This window comes from Pristiophorus japonicus, chromosome 3 (assembly GCF_044704955.1).
Source record: "Pristiophorus japonicus isolate sPriJap1 chromosome 3, sPriJap1.hap1, whole genome shotgun sequence".
Taxonomy (NCBI): domain Eukaryota; kingdom Metazoa; phylum Chordata; class Chondrichthyes; family Pristiophoridae; genus Pristiophorus; species Pristiophorus japonicus.
The window spans coordinates 105,787,013-105,801,978 of record NC_091979.1 but is presented as its reverse complement, the minus strand read 5'-3'; the positions used below and the strand labels follow the sequence as shown (position 1 = coordinate 105,801,978).

The 14,966-nt window shown below is 45.3% G+C and overlaps 1 protein-coding gene across 4 annotated transcripts in view; it reads left to right on the top strand.

The window, feature by feature from the left end:
• Window positions 1-14,966, top strand: part of mylka (myosin, light chain kinase a) — a 579,206-nt gene that overhangs the window by 187,831 nt on the left and 376,409 nt on the right. The gene's annotated exons all lie outside the window — the stretch shown is intronic.

The window sequence follows — 14,966 nt, the reverse complement described above, 5'->3', positions numbered from 1 at the left end:
AGTAAGACCTCCCTGCTCCTATACTCAAATCCCCTAGCAATGAAGGCCAACATGCCATTTGTCTTCTTCACCGCCTGCTGTACCTGCATGTCAACTTTCAATGACTGATGAACCATGACACCCAGGTCTTGTTGCACCTCCCCTTTTCCTAATCTGCTGCCATTCAGATAATATTCTGCCTTCGTGTTTTTGCCACCAAAGTGGATAACCTCACATTTATCCACGTTATACTGCATCTGCCATGCATTTGCCCACTCACCTAACCTGTCCAAGTCACCCTGCAGCCTCTTAGCATCCTCCTCACAGCTCACACCGCCACCCACTTTAGTGTCATCTGCAAACTTGGAGATATTACACTCAATTCCTTCATCCAAATCATTGATGTATATTGTAAAGAGCTGGGGTCCCAGCACTGAGTCCTGCGGCACTCCACTAGTCACTGCCTCCCATTCTAAAAAGGATCCGTTTATCCCGACTCTCTGCTTCCTGTCTGCCAACCAATTCTCTATCCACGCCAGTACATTACCCGCAATACGATGTGCTTTGATTTTGCACACCAATCTCTTATGTGGGACCTTGTCAAAGGCCTTTTGAAAGTCCAACTACACCACATTCACTGGTTCTCCATTGTCCACTCTACTACTAGCCATGAAGGTTAAATATAAACCGATGAACAATGACGGAAAGACAAAAAGCACCCAGCCCAACCAGTCCACCTCACACAATTGCGACACCCCTTATACTGAAACATTCTACACCACCCCAACCGGAGCCATGTGATCTCCTGGGAGAGGCAAAAACCAGATAAAAACACAGGCCAATTTAGAGAAAAAAAATCTGGGAAAATTCCTCTCCGATCTATCCAGGCAATCAAAACTAGTCCAGGTGATCACCCTGGTCGTATTCAATTCCCTGCAGTACTTACCTTTAATACTGCATTGGCCAACAAAAGGTCATCCAGTCTAATCCCAATTACCAGCTCTGGGTCCGTAAACCTGCAGGTTACGGCACTTTAAGTGCCCATCCAACCATCTCTTAAAAGATATATAAAACGGAAAAGAGTGACTAAAGTAAATGTTGGTCCCTTAGAAGATGAGAAGGGGGATTTAATAATGGGAAATGTGGAAATGTCTGAGACCTGAAATAATTATTTTGCTTCGGTCTTCACAGTGGAAGACACAAAAACCATGCCAAAAATTGCTAGTCACAGGAATGTGGGAAGGGAGGACCTTGAGACAATCACTATCACTAGGGGGTAAGTGCTGGACAGGCTAATGGGACTCAAGGTAGACAAGTCCCCTGGTCCTGATGAAATGCATCCCAGGGTATTAAAAGAGATGGCGGAAGTTATAGCGGATGCATTAGTTATAATCTACCAAAATTCTTTGGACTCTGGGGAGGTACCAGCGGATTGGAAAGCAGCTAATGTAACACCTCTGTTTAAAAAAGGGGGCAGACAAAAGGCAGGTAACTATAGGCCGGTTAGTTTAACATCTGTAGTGGGGAAAATGCTTGGAACTATCATTAAGGAAGAAATAGCGGGACATCTGGATAGGAATAGTGCAATCAAGCAGACGTAACATGGATTCATGAAGGGGAAATCATGTTAAACTAATTTACTGAAATTCTTTGAGGATATAACAAGCATGGTGGATAGAGGTGTACCGATGGATGTGGTGTATTTAGATTTCCAAAAGGCATTCGATAAGGTGCCACACAAAAGGTTACTGCAGAAGATACAGGTTCGCGGAGTCAGAGGAAATGTATTAGCATGGATAGAGAATTGGCTGGCTAACAGAAAGCAGAGAGTCGGGATAAATGGGTCCTTTTCGGGTTGGAAATCGGTGGTTAATGGTGTGCCCAGGGATCGGTGCTGGGACCACAACTGTTTACAATATACATAGATGACCTGGAAGAGGGGACAGAGTGTAGTGTAACAAAATTTGCAGATGACACAAAGATTAGTGGGAAAGCAGGTTGTGTAGAGAACACAGAGAGGCTGCAAAGAGATTTAGATAGGTTAAGCGAATGGGCTAAGGTTTGGCAGATGGAATACAATGTCGGAAAGTGTGAGTCATCCACCTTGGAAAAAAAACAGTAAAAGGGAATATTATTTGAATGGGGAGAAATTACAACATGCTGCGGTGCAGAGGGACCTGGGGGTCCTTGTGCATGAATCCCAAAAAGTTAGTTTGCATGTGCAGCAGGCAATCAGGAAGGCGAATGGAATGTTGGCCTTCATTGCGAGAGGGATGGAGTACAAAAGCAGGGAGGTCCTGCTGCAACTGTATAGGGTATTGGTGAGGCCGCACCTGGAGTATTGCGTGCAGTTTTGGTCACCTTACTTAAGGAAGGATATACTAGCTTTGGAGGGGGTACAGAGACGATTCACTCGGCTGATTCCGGAGATGAAGGGGTTACCTTATGATGATAGATTGAGTAGACTGGGTCTTTACTCGTTGGAGTTCAGAAGGAAGAGGGGTGATCTTATAGAAACATTTAAAATAATGAAAGGGATAGACAAGATAGAGGCAGAGAGGTTGTTTCCACTGGTCGGGGAGACTAGAACTAGGGGGCACAGCCTCAAAATACGGGGGAGCCAATTTAAAACCGAGTTGAGAAGGAATTTCTTCTCCCAGAGGGATATGAATCTGTGGAATTCTCTGCCCAAGGAAGCAGTTGAGGCTAGCTCATTGAATGTATTCAAGTCACGGATAGATAGATTTTTAACCAATAAGGAAATTAAGGGTTACGGGGAGCGGGCGGGTAAGTGGAGCTGAGTCCACGGCCAGATCAGCCATGATCTTGTTGAATGGCGGAGCAGGCTCGAGGGGCTAGATGGCCTACTCCTGTTCCTAATTCTTATGTTCTTATGTTCTTAAAAGTGGTGAGGGTTTCTGCATCCACCACTCTTTCAGACAGTGAGTTCCAGATCCCCACATCCCTCTGCCTAAAAAAGCCCCCCCCCCTCCAAATCCCCTCTAAACCTTCCACCACATACCTTAAAACTGCCCCCTTGTAATAAACCCCTCCACCAATGGAAATAGGCCCTTACTATCCATTATGTCCAGGCCCCTCAATATTTTGTACTCCTTAATGAGGTCTCCTCTCAACCTCCTCTGTTCCAATGAGAACAAATCCAGTCTATCCAATCTGTCCTCATAACTAAGATTCTCCATTCCAGGCAGCATCCTGGTAAATCTCCTCTGCACCCTCTCTTGTGCAATCACATCCTTCCTATAATACGGCGACCAGAACTGCACATAGTACTCCAGCTGTGGCCTAACCAAAGTATTATACAATTTAAGCATAACCTCCCTGCTCTTATATTCTATGCCTCGGCCAATAAAAGCAAGCATTCCGTATGCCTTCTTAACCACCTTATCCACCTGGCCTGCTACTTTCAGGGATCTGTGGACAAGCACTTCAAGGTCCCTTTGTTCATCTGCACTATTTAGTGGCCTACCGCTTAATGTGTATACCCTTTCCTTATTAGCCCTCCCAAAGTGCATCACCTCACACTTCTCGAATTAAATTCCACTTGCAATTACTCTGCCCACCTGATCAGTAGATTGATATCCTCCTGCAGCCCATGAATTTCGCCTTCATTATCAACCACACAGCCAATTTTAGTGTTGTCTGCAAACTTCTTAATCATACTCCCTATATTCAAATCTAAATCGTTGATATATACCACAAAAAGCAAGGGACCCAGTACTGAGCCCTGCAGAATCCCACTGGAAACATCCTTCCAGTCACAGCAACATCCATCAGCCATTACCTTTTGCTTCCTACCTCCAAGCCAATTTTGGATCCAACTTGCCATTTTGCCCGGAACCCATGGGCTTTAAACTTCTTGACCAGTCTACCATGTTGGATCTTATCAAAAGCTTTGCTAAAGTCCATATACACTACATCATATGCACTACCCTCATCGACCCTCTTGGTTACCTCCTCAAAAAATTCAATCATGTTATTCAACACAATCTTCCCTTAACAAATCTATGCTGACTGTCCCTAATTAATCCCTGCCTTTCTAAATGTAGATTTATCCTGTTTTTCAGGATTTTTTCCAATAATTTTAGGCTGACAGGCCTGTAATTACTCGGCCTATCCCTTTCTCCCTTTTTAAACAAGAGTACTATATTAGCAGTCTTCCAATCCTCCGGCACCATGCCCAGATCCAAAAAGGACTGAAAAATAATGGTCACGGCCTCTGCTGTTTCCTCTTTTATTTCGCTCAACAACGTGGGATGCATTTCATCTGGGCCTGGGGCCTTATCTACTTTCAAAAGCTGATAAACCCCTTAATACTTCCTCTCTCACTATATTTATTTCATCCAGAATATCACACTTCTCAATAGCAGTATCTGCATTGCCTCTTTCCTTTGTGAAAACAGATGCAAAGTATTCGTTAAAAATCTTACCAACATCTTCTGCCTCCACACAAAGATTACCCTCATGGTCTCTAATAGGCCTGCCCCTTTCTTTAGTTACCCTCTTACTCTTAATATATTTATGGAACATCTTTGGGTTTTCTTTAATTTTACTAGCCAAGAATTTTTCATGCTCTCTCTTAGCATTCCTAATATCCTTTTTAATTTTGCCTCTTAACTTTCTAGATTCCTCTAAGATTCTATAGTATTTAGACATTGGTATATGACATAAACTTCCCTTTTTTTTTTATCCTTCCCTGTAAGTCTCTAGACATCCAAGGGGCTCTAGAATTATTATTCCCAACCTTTTTCTTCAAGGGCACATGTTTGGCCTGCGCCTTCTGGATCTCCTTCTCGAATGCCTCCCACTGTTCCGACACTGATTTACCCACAAGTAGCTATTTCCAGTCCACTATGGCCAAATCACTCCTTAACTTAACAAGATTAGCTTTTCCCAAATTCAGGACTTTTATTCCAGACCTATCCTTGTCCTTATCCATAACCAACCTGAATCTGATTGAATTATGGTCGCTGGCACCCAAGTGCTGTCCCACTAATACCCCTTCAGCCTGCCCAGCTTCATTCCCCAAAACTAAATCCGAGGCTGCCCCCTCTCGTGTTGGGTTAGTTATATACTGACTCAAAAGGTTCTCTTGAATGCATTTCAAGAATTCCGCACCCTCTATACCCTTCACATTGTATTTGTCCCAATCAATATTTGGATAGTTAAAATCCCCTACTATCGTAACCATGGTCTTGAGCAGCTCGCGACCTATGTCGATGCTGGCCTGTGACAGACACACCATGTTCTGGAACGCACCTATTTGTCTTTCAGCAACGGATCTTTTCTGCACCAACCTGCGTCGCTGTGGCAAAGATGCTGCAACACTGGGGGTGTATTTCTGTGCACCGCTTGTGTTATGTATTTAACCCTTTGTTACCTGCATGACACCTGACCACCAGAGGACCCACCTGTTGGAGTCCCAAGGGATCCCAGCATCCCTTGGGAGCACAGTATATAAGCAGGCCACCCACGAGGTACTTGCACTCTGGAATCTTATTAAAGGAGCTAAGGTCACACTTGCTCATTATACACAGTACTCAGCCTCACCTATTATGTGTGTAACATTTGGCAACGAGGTAACGAACAACTGCACGAAAATGCAAAGAACAGTCGGCATCCTGGAGAAGTTCTCAGAAGGGGACGATTGAGAGACTCGACCAATACTTCGTGGCCAACGAGCTGGAAGGAACGTGAACGCTCCAAATGAAGGGCGATCCTCCTCACCGTCTGTTTCGGCAACAACCTATGACCTCATGAAGAATCTTCTAGCTCCGGTGAAACCAAAAACCAAATCCTATGAGGAACTGTGTACGCTGGTCTGGGAGCACCTAAATCCAAAGGAAAGCGTTTTGATGGCAAGGTATCAATTCTACATGTGTCAACGGTCTGAAAGCCAGGAAGTGGCGAGCTATGTTGCCGAACTAAGGCGCCTTGCAGGACAGTGCGAATTCCATGGATTACTTGAGCAAATGCTAAGAGACTTTTGTGCTTGGCCATGAGGTTATCCTTCGCAAACTATTGACTGTTGAAACACTGAATCTGAGCAAAGCCATAACGATAGCACAGGCATTTATGTCCACTAGTGATAACACCAAACAAATTTTGCAGCATAAAGAGGTTTCGGCTAGTACTGTATACAAAGTAACGTCGTTTTCAGGCAGGAATGCATATGGCAGAACGTACACGGCGGCAGCTGCGCAACCTCAGATGTCCCAGAGTCCGCCATCAATCCTTAATGCGAGGTGATCATCGAGCCCATCAATGCCACTTCAAATACTATGTGTGCAAAGGCTGTGGAACAATGGGACACCTCCAGCGAATGTGCAGATGAGCTGCAAACCCTGCAAACCACCACGTCGCAGAGGAGGATTGATCCATGGCGGATCATGCTGAACTAGAGACTTGAACTGAGGAGGCAGAAGTGTACGGGGTACACACCTTCACCACGAAATGTCCACCGATCATGCTAAAAGTCAAACTGGATGGAATTCCAGTATCCATGGAACTGGACACGGGTGCGAGTCAGTCTATCATGAGCAAAAAGGTCTTCGACAGGCTGTGGTGCAACAAGGCACACAGGCCCAAGCTTAGCCCCATTCATACCAACCAAGCTAAGAACTTGCACTAAAGAGCTGATCCCTGTTATTGACAGCGCAGCAGTAAAAGTCTCCTATGATGGAGCAGTGCATGAACTCCCACTATGGATCGCACCAGGAGATGGCCCCACACTGTTTGGCAGAAGCTGGCTGGGAGAATTACGCTGGAACTGGGACAACATCCGAGCGCTCTCGTCCGTCGACGATGCCTCATGTGCCCAAGTTCTGAGAAGTTCCCGTCGTTGTTTGAGCCAGGCATCAGATGTTTCTCGGGGGCGAAGGTGCAGATCCACCTGGTTCCCAGTACACGACCCATCCACCACAAGGCACGGGTGGTGTCATATATGATGCGAGCCAAAGTGGAAATTGAACTGGACAGGCTGCAGCGAGAAGCCATCGTCGCGCCGGCGGAGTTCAACGAGTGGGCCAGTCCAATTGTTCCGGTTCTCAAAGGTGACGGCACGGTCAGAATTTGTGGGGACTATAAAGTAACGATTAACCGTTTTTCGCTACAGGACCAGTACCCGCTACCCAAGGCAGACGACCTATTTGCGACCTCGGCCTACATGACACATGAGCTGGCGGAATCTTCAAAAGGCCTCACCTGCATTAACACGCACAAAGGTCTGTTCATCCACAATAGATGCCCGTTTGGGATTCGATCAGCCGCGGCAATTTTCCAAAGGAACATGGAGAGCCTGCTAAAGTCGGTTCTGCGCACCGTGGTTTTCCAGGACGACATACTGGTCATAGGTCAGGACACCATCGAACACTTGAAGAACCTGGAAGAGGTTTTCAGTTGGCTAGATCGTGTGGGACTCAAGTTGAAATGCTCGAAGTGTGTTTTCCTGGCGCCAGAGGTCAAGTTCTTAGGGAGAAGAATCACGGCAGACGGCATCAGACCCACCGACGCCAAGACGGAGGTCATCAAGAACGTGCCGAGACCACAGTGACGGAGCTGCAGTCGTTCCTGGGACTACTATTTCGGTAATTTCCTACCCGGGTTAAGCACCTTGCTAGAACCCCTACATGTGTTGCTACGCAAGTGAGATGACTGGGTATGGGGGAAATCACAAGAGGCTGCTTTTGAAAAAGCCAGAAATCTGTTATGTTCCAACAAACTGCTTGTTCTGTATAACTCATATAAACGTTTAGTGCTAGCTTGCAATGCGTCCTCATACAGGGTGTGTTACAACAAGCTAACAAATTGGGAACATTGCAACCGGTTGCCTATGCGCCTAGGAATTTGTCCAAGGCCAAAAGGGCCTACAGCATGATTGAAAAAGAAGCTCTGGCATGCTTCTACGGGGTGAATAAAATGCACCATCTGTTTGGTTTCAAGTTTGAGTTAGAAACTGACCATAAGCCGCTCATATCGCTATTCTTCGAGAGCAAAGGGATTAACACCAATGCCTCTGCCCGCATCCAAAGATGGGCGCTCATGCTGTCTGCATACAACTATGTAATCCGCCATAGACCAGGCACAGAGAACTGCGCTGATGCTCTCAGTCGGCTACGATTGCCCACCACCGGGGTGGAAATGGCACAGCCTGCAGATTTGCTCTTTGTGATGGAGGCATTTGAAAACGAAAAGTCACCCGTTACGGCCCGCCAGATCAGGACCTGGACCACCCAGGATCCTTTACTGTCCCTTGCATGAAGAGATCAAGCCATTCCAGCAGCGCAAAGATGAAATGTCCATACAGGCGTACTGTCTTTTGTGGGATAATTGCGTGGTTTTTGTTATGTATGTAAACCTGTAAATACCATGTCTAACCACCAGAGGACTTATCCCCTGGAGTCCCAAGGGATCCCACAATCCCTTGGGAGCACCTGTATATAAGGAGGCCTCACAGGCTGGAGAGGCACTCTGAGATCTAAGGACTAATAAAGGACTACGGTCACGCCTTACTTTGAGCTTGCAGCATCGAGTCTGACTCTTTATTCAAGACATAACAACTGGCGACGAGATACAAATGACGAACCCCACCGCAACAATGCAGAGAACCATGGGCATCCTGGAGAAATTTTTGGAGGGAGACGATTGGGAAACCTTCGTGGAGCGACTCAACCAATACTTCATGGCCAACAAGCTGGAAAGAGAAACAAACGCTGCCAAACGAAGGGCGATCCTCCTCACCGTTTGCGGGGAACCAAACTATGGCCTCATGAAAAATCTGCTCGCTCCAGCGAAACTCACAGACAAGTCGTACGATGAGTCGTGAACACTGGTCCGGGAGCATCTAAACCCAAAGGAAAGCGTTCTGATGCGAGGTATCGGTTCTACACGTACAAGAGGTCTGAAGGCCAGGAAGTGGCGAGCTATGTCGCTGAGCTAAGGCGCCTTGCAGGACATTGCGAATTTGAAGGACGCTTGGAGCACATGCTCAGGGACTTCTTTGTACTTGGCATTGGCCATTAAGTAATACTTCTCAAACTTTTGACTGTAGAGACCCCAACCTTGAATAAAGCCACAGCGATAGCCCAGGCGTTTATCGCCACCCGTGACAATACCAAACAAATTTCTCAGCACACGCGTGCTGCTGCAAGTACTGTGAACAAAGTAACGTTGTTTTCAAATCGAAATGTACGGGGCAAGATTTACATCCATGCAGCTGCATGTCCACAGATGACTCAGAGTCCACCATCAAGGGTGGTGACTACAAGGCCATTGACACTTTGTTGGCGCTGCGGGGGTGATCACTGTTTCCATTCATGCCGCTTCAAAGGATACATTTGCAAGGGCTGTGGAACAATGGGACACCTCCAATGTATGTGCAGGCGAGTTGCAAATCCTGATAATCCTGCAGACCACCATGTTGCACTTCGAATTCTTTTTCAGCATTTCCATTATATTTATATTTATTATATGATTTTTGATTTATAAAGTATGTATTATTGTTGATATTTTATAATTATTATTTGTTATTAATATTTTTTGACTCTGGGAATCTCTGATTAAACCAACTGACCCTCAACTATCTTGCTGCTCTTTCTCACTCTCTCTCCCTTGACTTCAACTCTGCGCATACACAGGTGACCCCTGACCCCTGAAATCATGGGGAAAAAGCATCTGTGAAAAAAAAAGCAAAAATATATTTGCGTATGTGCAGTGCAGTGCCACACTGTCCATCGACAAGAAAGTCAATCTTGATCGACTATAATACAGCATACCACTCGCTGCACACCACTCGCATACCACCGAAAAAAAATCCACCAAACTACCGCTCTTCGGTCGCGGTGGTATTTCGGCAGTTTTAAACAATGCACTGTCAGAATACCACCGAGGAACGGACCTTACATCCTGATGAATTTTGGGCCCGAGTTATGAAGTAAACTTGCCACAAAAAGTTGTCAAGACATTTCAAATCTCAGTACCCTTTTAACGATGTGATAACTGTTAATTACTGCCAGTCCACCTCTCCGGCACTGAAAATTAACTATTACAAGTGTGGCGTCTCATACCTTCAGGTTTTACTTGATGTTGGGGATTTAAAAGAAACTTCTTTTTAACTTTTTCTTTCTGTGCAGATGTCCTGTTTCCCTCACTGTGACGATATCAGCTCGCACATTGAGCAATTTGCCATGCAAAAACTTTTAAAACTTAACCGTGCCAGGGCAAGTTTAACTAACAGCGGGTGCTGTTTGTTGACTGGTTACAGACATTTTTGAGCCAGCCAATAATACAATACAAACCCTTAGAGTAATTTGTCACAACACAATTTCATTATTGAATTGATTATCAGGACCACATTTGAGTTCAGTTACAGTAGATACTTAACTAAAGCTAAAGTTCGCCTTTATACTGTTCTCTATTGATTTGGACTCCAGAAGCCCAGTGTTCTTGAGTCAGCTCTTGTTGTACATATTGTTAAATTCTTAGGTTCCAAAAATCAGTGAGCCTTTGATCTCTGGTAAATGCTGGAATCCACCTTCTGGTGACCTCTGACCCTGACCCTGCCAAAGTTCACCTGGTCAAGGGTACCTAACTCCACGAACAGTCGCAAACGGGCTCAATTGGTGGAAACTTGCCATGCTCATTAATTCAATCTGGGGGTGTGGCCAATTTTGTGGGCGGGGCCAGTTACCAGTACAATGATTTTTAAATTATCGCAAAAGATTGTGGAAATTCGATTTGCGCTGGATATAACTTGCACTTGAAATTTTCCTATTTATTTTTTAATGCTAGTTTAGCCGATTTCAGGTGAATTATGCCGGTAAAACCAGCACAACGCTACCCCTTGGGGTATTGGGGCCATTAAGACCCTCTTATCAGGGCTTGAGCTAAAGTTTAAAATTACAAAATCTTTAGGGAGCAAAGATATGGACCCTGAATTCCGTCAATCGCCAGGCTGGTATACCTGCTTCCTCCCTGCGAACTGGGCCACTGATGTCCCACCAGGCTGGGATGTGGGAACACCCCACCAAGGAGCCTTCAGCCCCTACCATGCCGTGTCTTATGCTGCTGGTCTTGTTTTGGAGGGGAGGAGACTCCGCAAATGAACAAGGCCATACAGAAGCTGCCAGGGAAGGTTGGGACCTGCCACATTTAGGATTCAGCCTCATTTGTGGTCTTTCCGTTAGAATTGCGGCAGTGGAGCACCAGAAGCGTTAGAGAATTTTGGCCCTGATTTCTGTAGCCTGATAGCAGATTTGTAGATCCTGGGCCTATGGGCCCAAAGTTCCACTTTTTGGGCGCAGTTGTAGAGGTATGTCCGATTTTTTTTTTAGTGGCCCAACTGCGCCAAATAAAATGTCAGGATTCGCCTGCATAACCTTTCATTTTGGATGGCGCAGATGTCCTTAAGCTCTGCGCTGAAAAACTGAGGTTGCCAGGGTTACGAGGGATGCTCTGAAGAGCTGAGGCACAAATAAAGCATTTCCCTTTTGTAAAATAGATCATGAAGTGAGACTTGGGACAACAGACTGAAATCTCAATATATGAAACAATATGAAATTCCTTTATTCCTTTTGAGCATTTATAAATTTTTTTCACCTCTACAGTGCCGGCGCGCTGCTATCCCGGGCCGAAAGGAGCCCGCACCGGCCCGCTGCCATCCTGGTCTAAAAGGACCCCCACCTAGCTACCATGTCTTCAGCTCTCCTGAAACAATGGCATCTTCTCTCCACCGATTTTCTCTTCTCTGCGCCGATTTCCTTAAGTATAGGGAAGGTTTTTCAGAAGGGTACAATGCGCCATTTTAGGAAAAAATCATACTTGGCCAAACTCGCTTAAATGGCCAGAACTGGCGCACCCGACAGGTTCCGCCCACAGTGATATCAAAAAATCGTGAACTAAAAAAATTGTACGTACTTAAAGGTTGGTTCAAACAGTTTTACAAAACACTTCCATTACACTCTAAATCATGGATGGCACAGAAACTTTGGCAAAACTTGCAGATTTTAGTCTGCTCTAAAAAAACAGCGTAGGCCAAAAAAAGGCGCCGAATGGTGGTGAAAGTTCAGCCCTATGAGTCTGCCTTGGCACTATGGAAAACAGATTTAATAGCATAAACAACTGATGTTGGCTCTTGGATGTCAGGTTCCTGGAATCCAAATTAAAAGAGAGCAGGGAAAACCAGTTATTAAGTCTTTCTCAAGACATTCTGTCATAGTACAAATAGGTTTGTGAATAGAGGCACTGGCTGCTGTTGCTGCACAAGGCACATCTGTCTATGCCTTAGGAGTTAATTGCTAAATAATGGAAGATTATTACATAGATTTTCAATGTGTATACAAAGGATTACCCATTGTCATCCATTACAAGACAGTAACACGTGGAGGGATTCATGGTATAATAAACAATGAGAGCAGGCAATTCTTGAGCAATTTCCATCACTATTTAAACTGAAGATTGTTGCTGTCCTGAAATATATTCATACTGTTATTCTTTAATAGTTACTCATCATTTTAATTGAATACAGATATTAATGTAGTGAAGACAAGCCTGTGCGATGTCTCGAAGGGTTGTTGGGCTGGAGGAGGTTTCAGAGATAGGGAGGGGCAAGACCATGGAGGGATTTGAATTAAAGATGAGAATTTTTAAATAAAAGTGTTTAGGGACCAGGAGGCAGTGTAGGTCAGCGAACACAGGGGTGCTTGGTGACGGGACATGGTGTGAGTTAGGATACGGACAGGAGAGTTTTGGAAGAGCTCAAGTTTATGGAGTGTGGAAAATGGGAGGCCTGCCAGGAGAGCTTTGGAAAAATCGAGTTCGGAGGTAATAAAAGTATGGATGAGGATTTCAGCAACAGAAGTGCTGAGGCATGGGCCACAGAGATGGAAGTAGGTGGTCTTCCCTTGTAGGAGAATGAAACAGTTAATTCAGAGACCATGGTCCAGAACTTAAAGAAGGCTAACTTTGAAGGTATGAGGCGTGAATTGGCTGGGATGGATTGGCGAATGATACTTAAGGGGTTGACTGTGGATGGGCAATGGCAGACATTTAGAGACCGCATGGATGAACTACAACAATTGTACATTCCTGTCTGGCATAAAAATAAAAAAGGGAAGGTGGCTCAACCGTGGCTATCAAGGGAAATCAGGGATAGTATTAAAGCCAAGGAAGTGGCATACAAATTGGCCAGAAATAGCAGCGAACCTGGGGACTGGGAGAAATTTAGAACTCAGCAGAGGAGGACAAAGGGTTTGATTAGGGCAGGGAAAATGGAGTATGAGAAGAAGCTTGCAGGGAACATTAAGACAGATTGCAAAAGTTTCTATAGATATGTAAAGAGAAAAAGGTTAGTAAAGACAAACGTAGGTCCCCTGCAGTCAGAATCAGGGTAAGTCATAACGGGGAACAAAGAAATGGCGAACCAATTGAACAAGTACTTTGGTTCGGTATTCACGAAGGAGGACACAAACAACCTTCCGGTTATAAAAGGGGTCGGGGGGTCTAGTAAGGAGGAGGAACTGAGGGAAATCCTTATTAGCCGGGAAATTGTATTGGGGAAATTGATGGGATTGAAGGCCGATAAATCCCCAGGGCCTGATGGACTGCATCCCAGAGTACTTAAGGAGGTGGCCTTGGAAATAGTGGATGCGTTGACAGTCATTTTCCAACATTCCATTGACTCTGGATCAGTTCCTATGGAGTGGAGGGTAGCCAATGTAACCCCACTTTTTAAAAAAGGAGGGAGAGAGAAAACAGGGAATTATAGACCGGTCAGCCTGACATCGGTAGTGGGTAAAATGATGGAATCAATTATTAAGGATGTCATAGCAGTGCATTTGGAAAGAGGTGACATGATAGGTCCAACTCAGCATGGATTTGTGAAAGGGAAATCATGCTTGACAAATCTTCTGGAATTTTTTGAGGATGTTTCCAGTAGAGTGGACAAGGGAGAACCAGTTGATATGGTATATTTGGACTTTCAGAAGGCGTTCGACAACGTCCCACACCAGAGATTGATGTGCAAAGTTAGAGCACATGGGATTGGGGGTAGTGTACTGACATGGATTGAGAACTGGTTGTCAGACAGGAAGCAAAGAGTAGGAGTAAATGGGTACTTTTCAGAATGGCAGGCAGTGACTAGTGGGGTACCGCAAGGTTCTGTGCTGGGGCCCCAGCTGTTTACACTGTACATTAATGATTTAGATGAGGGGATTAAATGTAGTATCTACAAATTTGCGGATGACACTAAGTTAGGTGGCAGTGTGAGCTGCGAGGAGGATGCTGTGAGGCTGCAGAGCGACTTGGATAGGTTAGGTGAGTGGGCAAATGCATGGCAGATGAAGTATAATGTGGATAAATGTGAGGTTATCCACTTTGGTGGTAAAAACAGAGAGACAGACTATTATCTGAATGGTGACAGATTAGGAAAAGGGGAGGTGCAAAGAGACCTGGGTGTCATGGTACATCAGTCATTGAAGGTTGGCATGCAGGTGCAGCAGGCGGTTAAGAAAGCAAATGGCATGTTGGCCTTCATAGCGAGGGGATTTGAGTACAGGGGCAGGGAGGTGTTGCTACAGTTGTACAGGGCATTGGTGAGGCCACACCTGGAGTATTGTGTACAGTTTTGGTCTCCTAACTTGAGGAAGGACATTCTTGCTATTGAGGGAGTGCAGCGAAGGTTCACCAGACTGATTCCCGGGATGGCGGGACTGACCTATCAAGAAAGACTGGATCAACTGGGCTTGTATTCACTGGAGTTCAGAAGAATGAGAGGGGACCTCATAGAAACATTTAAAATTCTGACGGGGTTAGACAGGTTAGATGCAGGAAGAATGTTCCCAATGTTGGGGAAGTCCAGAACCAGAGGTCACAGTCTAAGGATAAGGGGTAAGCCATTTAGGACCGAGATGCGGAGGAACTACTTCATCCAGAGAGTGGTGAACCTGTGGAATTCTCGACCACAGAAAGTTGTT